The 18,809-nt window shown below is 36.9% G+C and overlaps 1 long non-coding RNA gene across 1 annotated transcript; it reads left to right on the forward strand.

The window, feature by feature from the left end:
- The first annotated feature begins 17,786 nt into the window (after positions 1 to 17,786).
- LOC113331726 lies at positions 17,787 to 18,259 on the forward strand. The gene is made up of 2 exons (XR_003351128.1): positions 17,787 to 17,966; positions 18,071 to 18,259. It is a non-coding gene; the product is annotated as an uncharacterized LOC113331726 (long non-coding RNA).
- Positions 18,260 to 18,809: the final 550 nt, after the last annotated feature.

The raw sequence follows: 18,809 nt of genomic DNA on the forward strand, positions 1-18,809 counted from the left end.
GTGATCTAAACGAGACGCAAGTTGATCAACTGATGGTTTCCTTCTCCGAGTAGTTGGAACACATTGATCCATACCCATTTTTCGAGCCGCCCTATCAATGTTGTATTCTTCTACGGCCCACTCTCCATGCATAACGGATAACAAGTGACCAAGAGTACATCTCAACATGAAGGATCTTTCACCATCATTCGGGTTCGCACCAGATTTTAGAGTCATTCTCTCTCCAGTATTGAAAGTCGTTGGTTGATAAACATAATCAGGAACCGACACCTACGGACGAAAGTCGAACTTAGATTCTTCATCCAACACATCAATGAGGCGTTCTTTAGACCGAGGTTGCTTTGTAGACCAACACATGATTCAGGCATTATCTTTCTCGGCGAAGATGTGACGAGCATCAGTATTTGGTCCTTGCAGGATATTATGTGGGATAGGCGCATAATTCTTGAAGTGTTCCCACATCAAATATTGAAGAAACATCGTGTTAACATAACACTCAATCTTCATGAAGCCATTCGACACGCTGGAATCTAACACAAAGGAGTCTAAGTTAGAATACAAGGAACCCAGGAATAAGCTACCTATTGGGAGCTGCTCACCTTGAGCCATCTTAATAGCGAAAGGGATTACGAAAGGCTTCAACAAATGTTCATTGTCTTCGAATATGTCTCTGGATAACCATAAGCATAAGAAAGCCACAATAGGTAACATACCGGTGTGGGGACTATCATAAACTTCATCTTTTGGCCACCAACGTGTAAACCAATGGGAATAACAAACTTTACTACCAGACGCCTTGTTCACATCTTCCATCGCAGCTGTCAGAGTATCAAAAACCACTTTTTCCTCATTCGAAAGACCTCCAGAGAAATTACCTGTAATCGGGAGATGCATCAAAGCAGCCACATCTTCTAAGGTAACAGTGAATTCTCCCCATCTACATATGAAGGTATGAGTGGGAACACACCAACGAGCCAGCAAAGCCACGATACTTTTCACATCATGATTAATAGACAAGTATCCAGAAGCTTGAATAGCTCTCATCACTTGCGCCTGGTTGAGCATAGCCCTGACATGAGGGAAACCCGACATATGCCTCGCCCATCCAGAAATTTTTTCCAAAGGGCGTCGAGAAAGCTTAAACTCTATAGTCGATGCAAGGAAAAGCCCTCATTCGAGACAAAGCCGTATTACCATCTTCGGGGTCACCAATTTATTCTGAGTCACAGTCCTAGGGTTGATCAGAAGACGATATACTGGGGACTTGAGATATGCTTCAGCTCCTTTTGGATCCTCCTCAAAGAATGCGTCGTCTATATTCAGAATGTTCTTCACGCCAGTGGCATCCTCCTCTTCTTCACTAATGGAGGTCTTGTCCATGCGTGCATCATCCCTGGAGATGTCATCATCAGAATGCGATTTGTCCCTTGAAATATTGTTGACTGGGGAATTGGTCATTTTGCTAAAACAACTGCAAAGTCCACATTACATTCTACTTCAGGATGCTGTCCAGACATGAATTAAGGAAATAAGGCAAAAAATGGTAACTCTTAACTCTTACATTTTGTACTCCCACTAACAATAGTGATTGTAACGGTAGAGTTAACACCTCAAAATCGCTCGTCTCCTTGAAAAACTGCAAAAACGAACGAAACTTTATTAATTTCGAAACTGATTTTCATAAAATCACGGACACAATTTTCATAATATGAACATTCACACAACTGACCTATGAAGTTCATAACAATATAATATTCTATCATAAATATAATGTCTATCTTTGAAGGTTCCTCAAAACCCACGTTTCTGATTTTTCAAAAAAAAAAACCCAGCAATTAATGCAACATTGCTTACATAAATTCTCAAGAATTTTATCTAATAAAAACAAATTCATGCAAATAAAATATACCATAATATTTTACACAATATATGTCACGGCTGCATATATATAAAAAAAAATATTTTTCCTTCGTATCGTCGTTATTTGTCTTTAAAACGAAGGTTTATTTCAAAAACATTGTGAAAGCTCACATCTCATACATATGATAAAGTTTTGTATTTGCATGAAAGCTCATAAGCAAAATTTTATCACTGGACACAAGTTCATCATACATATTTTCCTTCGTGTCGTCGTTATTTGTCTTTAAAACGAAGGATTATTCCGATTTCATGAAAATTCACTTCTTTTATGATGAAACCTTGGTATACATGAAATCTCATACACTAAGTTTTATCACTGGACCTAGGTTCATATTTAAAAAAAAATCTCTCTCGAAAATCAGGGATTATAGTTAGTTTTCAAAACTAACGATTGAACGAACATACGTTTTCAAAAACGAGGTTTTTTTTCATAAAACTCACACTAATATACACACATGTATATAACTTCAGCATGGTCAAATCATGAACAACTCATGAGAATCATAAACATCAACATCAAAAAAAAATAAAATAATAATAATAATAATACATGTACCTGGTCGACCAGAATTTGGTCGGCGGCAACGGACGACGACTGGCGGCGGCGGCGGCGCTGGATCCCGACGGTCTTCTCCTGTTGCTGGCACGTGAAGGTGAAGAGGTGATGGAAGCTGGACGTGAAAAAAAAGGGATTAATCCCTTTTATACAATTTTTATTTCCAAAACCTAATTTTCTAAGGATTTCCTTATTGGGTCCATCCCGCGAATCCTAACCGACCATGGACTCGTCGTCCAAACCAGTGGATCAACACCAATTTATGCTTATCAAACGACGCTCCAATCATGACATTGAAGCCTTCATCAAGTCGTGGTTTTCTCATCCTCTCTAAATCCAGTAACGTCTCAACTTAAGACCAAGTTCAATTACTGGTATTATTATTTATGGCCGGAAAATCACCATTTAATCCTGACTGAGGAACACAGCTTTTCTCAGTAACCATGGGACTTAATGTAGATGGTGGATTTTCGACAAGGGCTAAAATCGTAAACTCATAATTATACGAAGCTCTGATTCAGCAATCAGACGTGAGTATCGAGACACGAGTCTCTCATCGAATTCTCAACGGAGAGTACTTTCTCTCAGAGTACATGTAGATATGTAGTCTCACGACTGGACAACGACATATCTCATGAATACTGAATACTTTCAGTGATTATTTCTATATAGTATCACGAGATGGACGGCTCCTAGACAGCTTGCTCTGCTAGTATAGAGCGATAACGTCTTCAGGAACAAACAACGAGTTTACCCTGACTATATAAAGGATATGACTTACCGGCAAGCTCATATCGGGATAATTAATGCTCATAGACAGCTTGCTCTGCTAGTATAGAGCCACAAAGTTAATTATTCCTAATTACAATTGCTCTTATTCCATGGTCGAATCCATGACTGGTCCCATGGAATGGCAATAAAAATTGCTCCTATTCCATGGTTGAATCCACGACTGGTCCCATGGAATGGCAATAACAATTGATCCTATTCCATGGTCGAATCCACGACTGGTCCCATGGAATGGCAATAACAATTGATCATATTCCATGGTCGAATTCACGACTGGTCCCATGGAATGGCAATAACAATTACTCCTACTCCATGGTCGAATCTGCGACTGGTCCCATGGAATGGCAATAAAAAATTGTTCCGATTCTATGATCGAATCCACGGCTTGATCTCATAGAATAGCAATAACTATATTATCTCATTACTCTGATTTCATGATCGAATCCACAACTGGTCTCATAAATGGTAATAGATAAATCTTAATTACTCTGATTCTATGGTCGAATCTACGATCCCATGGAATGGTAATGCTCACTTTATTATTCTGAATTCGTAGTCGAATCCTCAGCTGATCCTATGAATTAATAATAAACATCTTATTACTCAGTTTTGTGAATTATTCTCCACTGAATTCCACAATTAGTAATAAATAATCAACAACCGGGCGTCTGAGCTACCTCTAAGTAAGCCCCGATTCAAATGGTGAAAGTGTATTCAACGACGATACACTAACAGTCACCGCACGAACGAGTATTTCAAAATACAACGAAACGATGAACCTATGCAAAATAGGGAAGAAATTAATAAATAATTAAAAATATTGACCAAGGTGCTGGGAACACGGACACACGACCTACCGGCCGTGTCGTGGTCAGTTCCACGCCAATTTTATATTTTTAATATATTTTTATTATTTTCCATGATTTGATGAAAATTCTCTCATCTGATCAAATCTCCTTCGTCTCGAGGAAGCTCCTCGATTTCATGGTACTTCCATAAATCCATAACAAATAATATAAAATTAAGAAAAGGAGTGTGAGGCGTGACCATTGGCCAACCGGCCATGCCTTGATCCCAGCCGGCCCCACACCCCACGGTTCCTTATTATTATTATTATTTCTCTAATTTCATGAAAAAACTCCTTGATTTCATGGTATTTTTTGCACAAATCATCATATATAATAAAATAAAATAAAATAATGAAAACTTGTGGGACCGGGCCACTAACCGGCCGGCCATGCCCTAGCCGGTCCCACACGCCCTTTGCTTTATTATTTTATTATTATTTATCCCATTTTTCCTTGAATTCATCAAATTCCTTGATTTTATGGTATTTCTCTCAAATTAGGAAAAATTCCCTCAAATCATCAAAAATACCTAAAAATATTAAAAACTTATGAAAAACTCGTGGGACCGGTCCATAGCCGGGCGGCCATGCCTCCATTGTCCCACACGCCCTCGTTTTTATTATTTTAATATTTTGCTTCCATGAACTCATGAAAACTCCTTCAATTCATGGAAACTCCCTAAATTCATCAAATTTCTCAAAATTCATGAATTTTTCATAAAATCATCAAAATATTATAAAATTAAGGAAAAGGCACCACGGGACCGTGGTCATGACGGGCCGACCATGCCTTGACCACGGCGGTCCCACGCCTCCTCATTCCTTATTTTATAATTATTTTTCATCATCTCATGGTGTTTTCCTCAGTTTCGTCGAAACCCTAATTTTGGCATATTTTCTCGAATGGATGCTCAATTGCACGCCAGAAAATATCAAAATTCTCAGGACTGAGACGCGGACGCCTTGGGGACATGATCACGCTATCTTGACCGACCAAGATTGTCTCTTTGGCTCACGGAAGCCGGTCCCATCAATTTTCACAGTTTTGACCTAATTTGCACAATTGCTCGTATTAGGTCTAAAACTCTTCCAAACACTTTGGATTTTCATGAAATGATCGTCAGGCGGTCACGTGACAACCCAGGGCCAGTTTCATGACTCCATGGTCGGTCCCTCGCCTCGTCATAATTAATTAGGTTTTCTCACCTAAGGCTCAGACGAGCATTTTTGAATAAATGATTAAGCCAACATTTAATCATTCTTCCACCAACAAATCGTCAACTCTTCAGGAGTTCTTCGTATTTGCTCACATGAGCATATGGATACTACATGGTTGATCTATGGTCCTATAGTCGCTCCCTCCTTCGTCCTATGGTTAAACTTCTGACGAACCATGAATTGATCATCAATTGATCAAATTAGGTTTTCTGAATCCAAGAACCATCATTCCAGATTCCAACCTTAATAATTTTACGACGGCCTCGTGGTCATTAATTTTATTAATTATGCTCGGTTCAACGACCAGTATTCTAATTAATATTTTCGTTGCGCTGCCAATAATCCATCAGATGAGCAACACATGCTCAGACGATCAAATATTCAACAATTCATCACATGAGCAACACTTGCTCAGATGATAAATATTTTCTCAAACCAAAGAATATTGGTTCAGCAATCAATATTCAACGATCCATCGAATGAGCAATACTTGCTCACTTCATCGTAAGAATTATACCTCTATCTCATGACATGTTCAATTCATGAGTTTCAGAACATCATGTTCGACACTCAGCAACTACATGGACTCATCATCCCATCAAACCACGAAGTCATCAATTGACTAACATACCACGAGACGCTAATCGTGTCACTTTGGGGGATATCACTTAGGGTTTTGGTCTTGCGGTCTACGGCATGTGTGTTCAAACACACGATGGAATGTGAGCAAGTCGTGTAATCAGTTGAAGGAATTCATGAGGTAGTGGGTGGAAAATCGACCAAGTCTCCACACGTTGAGCAACTGGTTTCAAACACGATCTCTGCTTCCCCACTCCTTGATTCCATCAACTGTCACACTTCATGGGATCATGGTGTCTAAAATTCCAGCAATATAAATAAGTCTTTGAATCATGATTGAATCATCAGCATCAACAGTATCATCAATCTCACGTCTCATCGACAACACGAGATCATCAACTCATTAATTGAGCAACTACTCTCAATTGAGCAATTTCAATCATTGAGAGCTTATCATATTCAGAATTCAAACACCCACAATCTCGATCACCATTGATCTCACACATTTCTCAGCTTCCCTCCTACAGATCAACCCATCCTCTCTTGTGACCGAATTTACTCTGAAACGGTCATTGTCTTGTTTTAGTCCGGAGTACTACAGATTGATCTCTCGAATCTAAAGCACCCCCTTTGCAGCGGTGCATCTGTGTGAGGTTTAATATTTCCTCGAACCACTCCTCCGTACGGTCGTCTCCTCAATTCCTTAAAAACCAGCAAATAGTTTTTCCCCATCTACACCACTTAGCCACTGCGGTTATCCGGCAGTGTGGAGTTTTTAACGGGTATCGTTGCGGTAATCCAGCAGCAACTTCCCGGGAGGTCTCCCATCCCAGGATTGCTCCCGCCCGAGCACACTTAACTGCAGAATTTTCTGCCAACTTTTGAGCCAATTGTGCTGAAAAGGCCTCGGTGTAATGTAGACGTTCTTTGTCTCCTATGAGAGCATTATCTGACACAATCCCCCAGCATACTCCCCCACCCGAGCACAAGCGAACAACCCATAGTTGTATCCCAACTAACACCGATATTGTTCCCACTTACCCACTGCGGTTATCCAGCAGTGTGGGATTTTTAACGGCACTACTGCAGATATCGAGCAGCAGCTTCCCGAGAGGTCACCCATCTTGTGACTACTCCCGGCCGAGCATGCTTAACTGAGAAGTTTTTCCCACAACTCAATCAAGTGTACTCATCAGGCCTCGGTGTTAGGGAAGGACAAATCATTATCTATATTCCATTCCAACGTCAAACTACAGCCGAAATCGGGGTATTACAGTACAAGTATCTAAACTCATTATCGATATTAAATGTTGTCAAGATGAGATACGGAAGTTAAAAGCAGAAAATCAGAAATTGAGAGATAGACTCAATTGCTTTGAAAAGTCATCACCTGGTATGAATGTATCAAGAGACAATGAGGTAAGGCTAAATAAATTTGTGGAATCTAAATCCAGAAAACGTAATACTTCTGGTGTTTGCTTCTTGTGAAAGCAAAGAGGGCATTATCAAAGGCAATGTCCTGATTCTAAACAGAGAGAGAGACTGTATAAAACCGGAAAATCAAGATCTTAGATCTCTTCTTAAAGGGAGAATAAGTTCTTCGAACGTCAAGATCTTACATCAAGATTAATAGATGAACCTAAAAGTTCAAACATAAGAATGATGAAATCTTCAAGGGAAGAAAATTCAACAACCAAAAGGTGACAACCTAACTGGTTATCATGGATCCTTACTTGGTACCCTCAAAAGTATACAGTAAGGATATAGATGTAAATATTTGGATAAAAATATTTCTAAAATTGATTTTTCGGTTAAGAATTTAATTGAAATAATATTCTCAAAGATTTTGAGAAAAAGTTCTAGAACTTATAAGAGGGAAGACCTCTTACTTCATTTTTATAGATATTTGACAAAATGTCTTCCTCTAGTTGCAACTCTCGCAAAACCGAAAAAGTCTGGACTATATTGTTTTCCAACAAGAACTTAGTCTCGAGTCTTCTGATGACGATTCTGATTCATCTCCAGAACTTCAACAGGATGTTCCTAATGAAGATATCTCTTCTCTCAATGATAATTTTCTTAAGAATCTTTCACTAAAATTAAATCTAATTTTATGTGAAGTAAGGAACATGGAAAAGGATTTGTGAAAGGAAGTTAAGAAAGTCAATGACAATGTTGTTAGTCTTGAATCAAGACTAGTAATTATAGAAGATGATTGGAATCTGGTAAAATCTTCTGATCCGGCTTCAACTTTGAAGGAAACTCTAAAAAGTTGAAATTAGAGTTTCAAAAATGAGAAAATAGACCTCAATTTTTGATTTATTTCAATGATTGTATTAGGTCTATTATGAATAAAATTATTTTATTTATAAATTTTCTTGTGATAGTTTATGTTTATATAGCCCGTGCTTGAATGTTTTATCTTATTGCTATGTATGTGTATGGGATGTTTGATTTCGGTTTTCTAACCTTGATATTTGATCTCATATGTTGTGAACCCTTATGGTTTGGGTGACTTTTTGGTTTAGCAGGATTAAGTTCTAACCCATGTTGGTAGGCTTTATCAAAGGATCATGAGGGGTTCTGATTGAAACAATATGTTGAATCGTTTGGTTTAGCATAAAAGCATATGTATTTCGTGGTTTCAACTTTTGATTGCAATAGTTAAAACCGGTTTTCAACCTTTCTCTGGTAAAGGTTGGTTGTTGTTATTTTTTTTTGTTTTTCATAAGGATGACAACATAATAATATTTCGATATCAATTCTCCCTGGAAAAAGATGCAAACATATTGGATAAGAGGATGCGAAATTTGAGGTAACGACTTTGTTAGTTAATCGTTTTCCTGTTTAAGAAAAACGTGAGTTTATTGCGTATATTTACTGCTTTTGCTTAACAAAATTTCGGTACAATTGATGTTTTATTCCATTATTTATGTATGGATGCGTGTGTGATTCAATTGTTTCCGGTTAAGAAAAACTATTGTTATCTTGCTTTATTGTTTGGTATCAATTGTTTAAGCTTACAAAATTTCGGTGCAATTGCGGTGCTTTAATGTCTATGTTGTTTCAATTGCTTCCAGTTGAGGTGAATAATTATGCAAGTTGATTTATTTGGTTTGTATGAATTTTTTATGGCTTAACGAAAGAAAAGGTTTACGGGATGAATTGTTTAGTCCAATTCGATTTCGGATAAGAGAAACTAAGCTAATTTTTATCTTTGTTAGACTTATCAAAGTGGAGGTTTCGGTTATTCAAGTCTAATCGAATGCCTTAACAAGGAATGCTAGTTAACTAACCTAGTACTTGTCTTGTTTAAAAGTTAAAGGTCTAAGTGTCACGCCCCAAATGCTAAACCTGCTTATCTAATAATAATATAGTCTAAACCCTAAGTAACAGAATCTAGATCTTCGAACTTAAGGAACATAATCGCGTAAAGTAAAACAAAACTAATTCCCAAAAACTCCGATACTTAATAGATGAAAACTCTCATATGATATGAAAATATTAATGTGTTGTTTTACACATAAACAAAGATTACAAATATATAAAAGATCCACAAACGTTCTTAATCTACTAAAGTTTCAAACTACGAAACGAATATCTTCATGCGCGCCATCTCTTCTGAAAACTGAAACTGAAATGGGAACAAGTGAGCACATCATCCAAAATGGGGGCTCAGTGGTTATCATTATAACATTCAAGTAATCACTAACATGCTTCACAGTTCTACTAAAGAAAAACGATAAACATCTTTTACACGCAACATAGAGCAGAAGATTGCTTCGATTCAAATCCTCAGATATTACGTCCATAGTGGAAATATCCGTGAAAGATCCACCTCCGGATGGATCTACGAGAAAATAATTAAACAACCTAAACATATGTTATCCCAACCTCGTCTCACTCAATGGAGGAGAAGATGCTAGGAATAACTCCAGTCTCAAATGATAGCATCAATCCAGGTACCGTAATATATTAACGTGGAATGCGTACACCTCATAAATCCCAGTGCCACCATATAAGTCTAGAATATAATAAAGAATTGATTACTATGATCTAACCACGCACAGCTGGTTCACAAAAGGCCCAATCATTATTCGTACACCGAAGTCTCCAAATAATAACCATATCCAGTCATGAACCTAGAATTTCTTCCTAAGTCAAGGTCATGGTAACCCAGCCATACTACTAAGACTGGACAAACAAGTATGATATGCACAGAGTGATATCCCCAAACAAAATGTAGTATATATACTATTTAACCGGGGTAAAGCCGGACTACTAGGTAATAATCAACCGGAGTAAAGCCGGACTACTATCTTAAGACAATAAAATGTAATAATATTTATCCAGGGTAAAGCCGGGATACTAAGTAATATCCAAACAACGTAGCATTGCCCTATTAAACTTAGCAAAGAGATATGGGGAATCACAGACAATCTTCGCGGGGAACCACCCAACGCATATCACACAACATACCCATTCAATTACAAACAACATGCTCACAGAAAATAAGGACTCATCATGCTCGAAGATAAAGTAACTTAATGATTACAAAAAGGTTACAAAGTTCCCACCTGATTTGATGACAGGCCATGCCTACCTCGAGATCCACGATCCACTGGTTCTTTCTTTGGTCGATCGTTGTTAATATAGACTAATTGTTAATCACACAAGCATTCTAAGAAATTATCCAAAAGGCTCATACAAGATTCATAACATACACTAGTGGAAAAGAGGCTTTTTTAGACATAATGTAACGACACAAAAACCTAATGTCTCAAAACCACCATACTTCGAACGCGTCGTTGTATAAAGTCAATTCGTCGTTATAGTTGGACTTTTGTTGACTTCTACAACGACACAGATAATTTTGTTGCTAAATAAAGTCAAGTCTTTCATAGTGGTTTGACTTTATTGACTTTTACAACGACGCAGTGTTAGTTTCGTTTCACTGCTAGATACATTTTTGGCGCGAAGATTCCCGCCACTTTGTGTGGTTAGATATAACTTGTTTATTGGAACGGCTGAGATGAAACAAGTGTCCCACGTTATTATCGAGTAATATATAATTTTTATGTTTTCTTCTGTAGTTGCAGGAAATCCTACAACACACCCCTTGTAATAATTTGTAGATCTAAACATAAAAATGATGATAAGAATGCTAAAATTGTAAAGAGACACAAGGTTTACGTGGTTCGATCAATTTGATCTACATCCACGGGGTTAGGTTTTACTATGATTATTTGTAATTACATCTTGATTACATGGAGACTCCATTAATGATTATTTGGAGCTCTAGGTTCTTGAAGGAGGAAGAAGAAGGAGATAATAATAATACAACCAATTCTACTTTCTCTCTCTACAGAATGTATCCTCTCCTAAAGTGTGCCTCTCTTTCTGATTATCTATCCCCTTTCTCTCTCTTGCCTTTCTCTTTATATAGGTGTTTACATAGTGGATGACAACTAATGTACAACTAACATTTCCCCTAATTTCGGATCTGGATTGCGGTATTTTCGCAAGCTTACAAATGTAACATTCGCAATATTCCTAATTTTCGCAAGATCATCACACTTTTTTCATGTTTAAGTTGATGTCATCTGTTATGTCGTTTCTGAAATCATCCTGCGATGTCTTCGCGATGTGTTGTTAATAATTTCGCAAGCATATTCTTTTGTGCGAGATTCTAATCCTACATCTTGCCTCTTTTTTCTTGAATATTGCTTGAAAAGCGATCTTTAAGAAAAAATCCACCTTGTTGTAGTTGTTGGAGGAACGAGCGAAAGAATATCGGACTTGAAAAGTACGTACTTGCCTCTATTCTTTTGTGAAGTTCCGGAGGTTTCGAAGTAAATAAGAATTATCAACACTTGAAGTATAAGAAGTATGAAGTATCCTTGAAGAAGTATAAGAAGTAATCAATCCTCGAAATATAAGAAGTATCTGTCCTTGAATGAGAATAATAAGTATTGCCTCTATTCATGCGAAATTATTACTCCATTTTTGGTGAAGATTCTTATTGTTCATTAGCGAACGTCCATTTTGGGAATGATTCTTGCCGAGGAGATAAAGAACATAAAATATTTTCTTGGTAATCCATAGTTGCCTCTGTTCTTTATCTATGAGGGTAGAGTCCTTGAGAAAATGTTGAATGTGCGAATTGTTTCCTTATTCTTATCTTTGCCTCTGTCTCATGTTTTTTGCTCATGCAATAGTATAATCTCTTCAAGTTGCTTATAATTGTGCGAAATAATTGAGCGAGATAATCACATCATTCGGAAGAATCATATTCTGCGAAATTCTGACACATTCTACGGAATTTTGAATCATTCTGCGAAATTCTGAATCATTCTGTGAAGTTCTGAATAATCTTGCGAAATTCTTGAATAATCCTGTGAAATTCTGAATAATCCTGAATAATTCTGCTAAATTCTGCGATATTATTGAGAAATTCTGCAATATTATTCTTATGTGATGATTATGTTATGAAATGTGTATGCGATTTACGCCATGAAATGCTTATGCAATGCTTTTATGATGCGAGTATGATGCTTGTATGATGAGAATGCTTATCTATTGCAATGTATAGTTAATGTTTGTGTTACTTAGCTCATTTTGCCGTCTAAAATTGATGTAGCTCTAAATTGCTTCCGTTCTTCATTTCTCTGCCTTTTTCTTTAGTGTATGCATTATTCTTCATGTATTTATTGTTCTTCACAAGTTCTTACTTGTTTTTCATCTTCCCTCTTTCCTGCACTATTAGTATCTCATAACAGTATGATCATAATATCAAGTCTGCGGCATTTTCACTGCCTCAGTTTCATTTTCATGTACATATTCGCAAGCTTGTTTGCTTACATATAATCATTCTCGCAAGCTTACTTGCTTACTTATTTTCTTATGTGGTCTTATTTTTCCTTCCTAGTTAAAGGTCTTATTTTGCCGCCTCTTGTCATTGCGACAAAATCGCAGGACGTCTTTGCACTTTCATGCAAAAACCCATTGATCTTGCCTTAACTTTTTCTTTTGTATTATTGCCTCTTCAGGATTGTTGCGACAATATGACAGGCCTAAATATTCTTACGAAAATAAAGCCCCATGACATTGACGTCTTGCGACGAAATCGCAGGACGTCTTCACACTTTCATGTAATGACCCATTGATCTCGTCTTATCTTTTTCTCTAGTATTATTGCCTCTTCAGGATTGTCGCACAAATATGACAAGTATTAATACCCTTGCGAGTAAAAAGCCTCATGACATTTGCGTCTTAAGACACTTATCAGCTCCCTAATGGAGGGTGCCGCCCTTATCTCCCCCCTGGTTTCCCCTTCAAGGAGGCGTACTTCTACCATACAAGGTTAGCTCCTCCCATCCGGTCTTAACAACAACCGGTTGTTTTCGCAGCCTCTTGTCCCTTTTACCTATAGGGCTTATGGTTACGAGACTGCACCCTAAGTGGGGTTTTCTTCGGGCCGAGTGCAGTATAAGCCAAGACTTGTCAAGAATGGCAAGGTACGCTCCAGACGCCCCTGGCACTCTTGACTCAACCGTGTACCTCGGCGCCTTGATCATATTCTGCACTCCTTAGAAGATATCCCTAGTCGTCCAACCTAAAGAAAAAGCTTAGGTTGAAAATCCAAGGTACCTCTCCTAGATGGGCTTTATTGACCCCAGATCTCCACGACTCAGGTTCCAGGGGCGGTGTAACCTTTTCGTTGAGTCATGCAATAGGTAACCCCTTTTATGACGTACTTTAAGTCTTACATTTGCCTCTTGAGAAATTTTATTCGCGAACTAGGGTGTACGCCATAAAGGTTCGCCTCTATCTGCGAAATTTTATTCGCGTTTCTGCGAAATGTTCGCATCTCTTTGTTTCTGTGAAATGTTCGCGTTTCTTTATTCTCTCATTCATCTTTTCATTTCTGTCATCTCTTTCATTCATTCTTTCATTTCTGTCATCTCTTTCATTCATTCTTTCATTCTCATAATATTATATCATTTGAAGCAAAATAAATATTCAATATAAATTCTAATACATTGTAATTCTGAAATCTTTGTAGCTGTGAAATCTTTGTAATACATTTCTTTTATCAAAATTTTTCATTTAATTGCAAGTTCAAATCGTTTTTCTTTGTTTTGATTTCCTTTGTATAACTTGTTTCGTCTCATTCGATAAACATCTTTCATGGAAATGATCCTAATGAGGTCTTATGAAGCCTGTTGATGGAAGGTCTTACTAGCTTGTTGATGGAAGGTCTTATTTTTCCTCCTACTACTTTCCATGTTAGATATCATTCTCATTTGAAACAAACAAAATTTTCAAGAGAAATATATAAATTGATCTGTGCGAGATTTTTCTCGGTTTCTTTTGTAATTGTGGAATCTTTGTAATTCTGAAATTTCTGAAATTTTGCGATTATACCTCCTTTTGTAAATCAAATCAAAAATCTTTTATTTTCTGTAAAAGTAAAATATTCAAGGAAAGTGGTACTTAGCTTTTATGTGATTCGCTGTTGTTGTCAATCTCGCGCGAAAAATACGTTGCATGAAGTATAAATGTCGCTTAGCAAAAACAGATGCGAAAGGCAAGATTGAACCCGCGACCTGCTACTTGCATATTCTCACACCATACCAACTATGCTAACCCTCTCTTGTGAAATAATCAAAGGTCTTGCGAAGTAATCAAATTCCAATTGTGTGAGAGGCAATTCTGTATAAATTTCGTATAAAAAAAATAAACATATGAGAATCAAGAATTGATCCCGCGACCTGCTGCTTGCACTCATGCCTCCTGACCAATTGTGCAAGCTTCTTCTTTGCGAAATATCTCTGTGAAATTATCATCAACTCTCTTCTGTGTATAATTTCGCAAGCATATTCTTCTGTGCGAGATTCTGATCCTACACCTTTATCTCCTTATCTAGTCGTGGTCTCCCTCAGTACTCTCTCACCCAAACCCCTCAGTACTTTCTCACCAAAACCCCCCATTCCAGCTGTCACCCAAACCCCAAATCAGAGAAAAAAATCACATCATTGAACCATTTTCTTTGATACCAGCCATTATCAAAACCAGATTCAATTTTGATTTTGTCCAAGGTAAAGTTAAGGTTTGTAATTTTAAAGTTAGGGTTTGCAACAAAAAAAAATCCCATTTTCTGTTTTCTTTTCTTGTTCCTCTTGTTTAATTGTTGTTTTTAATTATCGTTTGTGTTTGTTTGTTGACAGGGTTTTACTTGATTTCTGCAAGATCTTGAGGTAAAATCACTTTACTATGAAAATCATATATTTTGTAGTTTCCAATTGTTTTGTGTGATTGGGTATGAAGATCATGTTAAGTAACTCTAGGATTTGTTATTTTTTTGTATTGTATGATCAGTATCATGTTTAGGGTTTTTATTATTCAATTTATATCATGATTTGTATGATTAACATCTCGATATGTTTTCAGATATTCTTAATGAAGTAAAATCTGAAATTTTCTAAAATTACATGGTTTTATATGTTCTAGTTTATGATTTATATTTGATTTATCATGCTTAGGGTGGTTTTTTATGCAATTTATATCACAATTTGTATGATTAATATCTAAATATGTTTTCAGATGATCTTGATGATGAAAAATCTGAACTTTTTACCGAATGGTATGATTTCTTTTTGATTTGAGATGACTATGGTGAGACTTAGTAGCGGAAGTCGCAACCGATCTCATCCTATAACTAGTAGGTCAACTGCAAGTGACTGGCCTACTCCCTTGCTCAATGCTTCTGCAAGTCCAGGTTCTAGGAGTGAATATTTGTCTTCATCTGATGGTGAGCACTCTCCAAATGATGGTCACAGTAATGAACCAGTGGGAAGTGTACATACTGAGGATCAGCGGCATGAGGCATTCCAACAGTCTGTCAATGAAACTCAAAGTTCTCAATAAAGCAGGGATGGTAATAACATAGTTGTGTATTTCAATTTCCTTCTTTTGTAGTGATGGTAATAACATAGATATATTGTTGGCAAGAGGTAGTTGCAGTATTAGCTGTTCATATTATCGTGTTTATCTGGTGTGATATGAATTATGTGTTGTGTTGAATTAGTTGACACCCAAGTACTGTGTACATGTTGCGTACCATATGGAAAGCAGTGCATCTATTTATCGTCAACTAGATATTCATGTGTTGGTTCTTAGTACTAATAATTCTAGTAGGAGCGCAGCGCAAAGATATTTGCATCTGCATTAAATTTCATAGATTGTTTCAAGACCTGGTTCTTGTAAGAATTTTAGACTGTTGTCACCGAATCTCATCTTTATAGACTGTTGCATTGCAAAGATTGCATTTTCATATGCTTCACAGTCCCTTGTAATCAAGTGCGCGTGTTTTTTTTTCTTAAATGGTTGAACTAATGATTAAAGGTAGTATATTTAAGTCATTAACATAGCTTCCATCTGGAATTAGCTGTGGGGTTTAAGGAAAATTGATATTAAACTTTCATATAAGTTGAGAAGAAAGGTTAATTCCCTTGTTTTGTTTTTAATGCCACATGTACGTTTTTCATTTCCTATAAGTCTGGGAATGCTAACGTTTTGGTTAAACTTTGCTGCATATAAATTAAGAATTTCTATTGATTGTAACTATCTCGAATTTCAAGCTAATGTTATTATTCTTGAAGTGATCGTAAGGTTCAAATGTGTTGTTTATTGTATGGCTAGATAGTCCAAAACTCTTAGCTGGGTACTGTATAGAAACTAGTTGCGCAGACCTGGTGCATCAATTTGTTTTTTTTTTTTCATTTTGTATCCTGGAGTGTAGTTTCAATAATCTTGGTCACTAAGACTCAGGACCCTTTGATATGAATTTCTCTTTAGTAAGAGATGAATTCTATTTTGGTCATGGATTAACTCGTTAAATGATGAGTGATAACTATACAGTTGAGTTATAATTACTAATTAAGTATATTAGTTTTATGCAGTTGATCACCTAATTACAGTTGAATTCAATGCACTTGGACAACCCATTGGAGATTCAAAGGCGTATTCCACCAAAGTTGGAGTGATTGCTAAGAGTATTGTGTCACCATCATACGAAACCTGGAGGAAAGTTCCTCCGGAACTCAAGGAAGAAGTGTGGAGAGCAATCAAGAATGTGTACAACGTGCCTGAATATGTCAAGGACAAAGCTATAAAACTGGCAAACAAAGATTGGAGGAATTGGAAGACTCCTCTAAGGAAAGTGTGTGATGCAGCTGGTGCTACTGTTGCTGAAAAAAAATCCAAGAGGTCAAGAAATCAGAAGAAGGAAGATTGGGAGGCTTTTATGGGCATGGTTAATAAAGATAACGATAAAGTAGCCAAGGTGAGAGGGAGGAGGGCAAGGAAACCAGTTAAAGCTCTACATAGTACTGGAAGAGATGGTATTGCGCGGCGTCGCCATATAATGGAACAACAAAGTCCAACTGGGACTGCTAGCAGATCTGTAGTCTTTTTTGCTACACATGTGTACCAAGAATTGCCAGAAGAAGATCTTGAACAATTTGACCCTGATGATTATGAAGTAAGATGCAAGAAATATGTGTTAAGTTTGGATGTTTTGCATATTGATTTTAGGTTCACAAGTATGCCTTTTTTTTAGTTTGATTTCGACTTGCTTATAATTTCTTTTGTACTTTGCAGGGAGAGGTAAAAGAGCTTCTACAAACTGAGCAGTATAGTAAAGAGACCCATGTGGACAGGGACGCAGTCGCGAAGGTGGGTGCATATGAATTTCAGATTGATATTTGTTCTTATGAAAATAAAATCTTTTAGTTACTAACTCATTTTGTTTACTTGTTTGTAGGTATTTGGGCGTGATCGTGGGGGCTTCGTTAGAGGTATGGGAGGTGGTGTCTCGAAGACTGAATTGCTTGCTTCTGCTCCTAGGGAGCAGTTGCGACAAGAACAGCTGAAGAATAGAGTTTTTGAAGATCGTCTCCGAGTTCTTGAGGAGTATGTTGAGGCATCTCTAGTGATGCTCCATTGATTTCATAAACGGTTGGAGATGATGATTATTGGAGTGGAATTTCTCAGGTAATAATGCGTTGTTCCAGAACTTGTTTATTTATTTGTTTATTTTTTAATCTTCTTTATGTGAAAAGAGATTTGAACATTAATTCACTTCTTGATGCTTTCAGGGAGATGATGAGTATTCGGATGTAGATGATTAGGTAATAATGCTCGTTTCAATAAAATGTTTGTCCCTTTAAATGAAAGTTTTTTTTCTTCTTACCATATATGCGTTAATTACTGAACAGTAATGCAAACTTACATAGACTTTGCAATTAAGATACTTTGCAGTTGTTATATATGTTTGTGTTGTAGAATTAAGAGTCTTGTACTGGATTCTGGGTGCTCTAGTTATGTTGTGATGCGAGTTATTGAAGCCCTCATTATCCATGTCAATTATATGCCTCTTTTACTTGATGAAGCTGATGGGTGAGATTCTACTCGTAAACCAGCTGAGACTTTTCCTTAACTTTACAGATTGCGGTCATTTGAACAATTGTATAAGATCTCAATGTCGTGAACATGAAATAAAGCCAATTACTCATTCTTGGAATCTTTAAAGAAGAATTTTTCTGTTTGAGCCAGTATGCACTAGAATAGTTCAGCATAACAATAGTTTATATGTTGCACATGTTTATGGTTATGGTTGTGGCACCGGTTCATCAATCAGTACAATTTTCTCATGTTTCTGCACCTTGTGCAGATAAAATGTATTTATAATAGAATTCATACAATGTACATTGATTCTGAACAAAACCATGAGTTGGTTGATGAGGAAGTGAAAAAGCGGGGGTCTAACAACACCACCCAATATTTCTCTTAGCAATATGTATGGACAAACTCCAATATACTTTTTATAAGAATCAA

The sequence above is a fragment of the Papaver somniferum genome, chromosome 1, assembly GCF_003573695.1.
Source record: "Papaver somniferum cultivar HN1 chromosome 1, ASM357369v1, whole genome shotgun sequence".
NCBI classification, from domain to species: domain Eukaryota; kingdom Viridiplantae; phylum Streptophyta; class Magnoliopsida; order Ranunculales; family Papaveraceae; genus Papaver; species Papaver somniferum.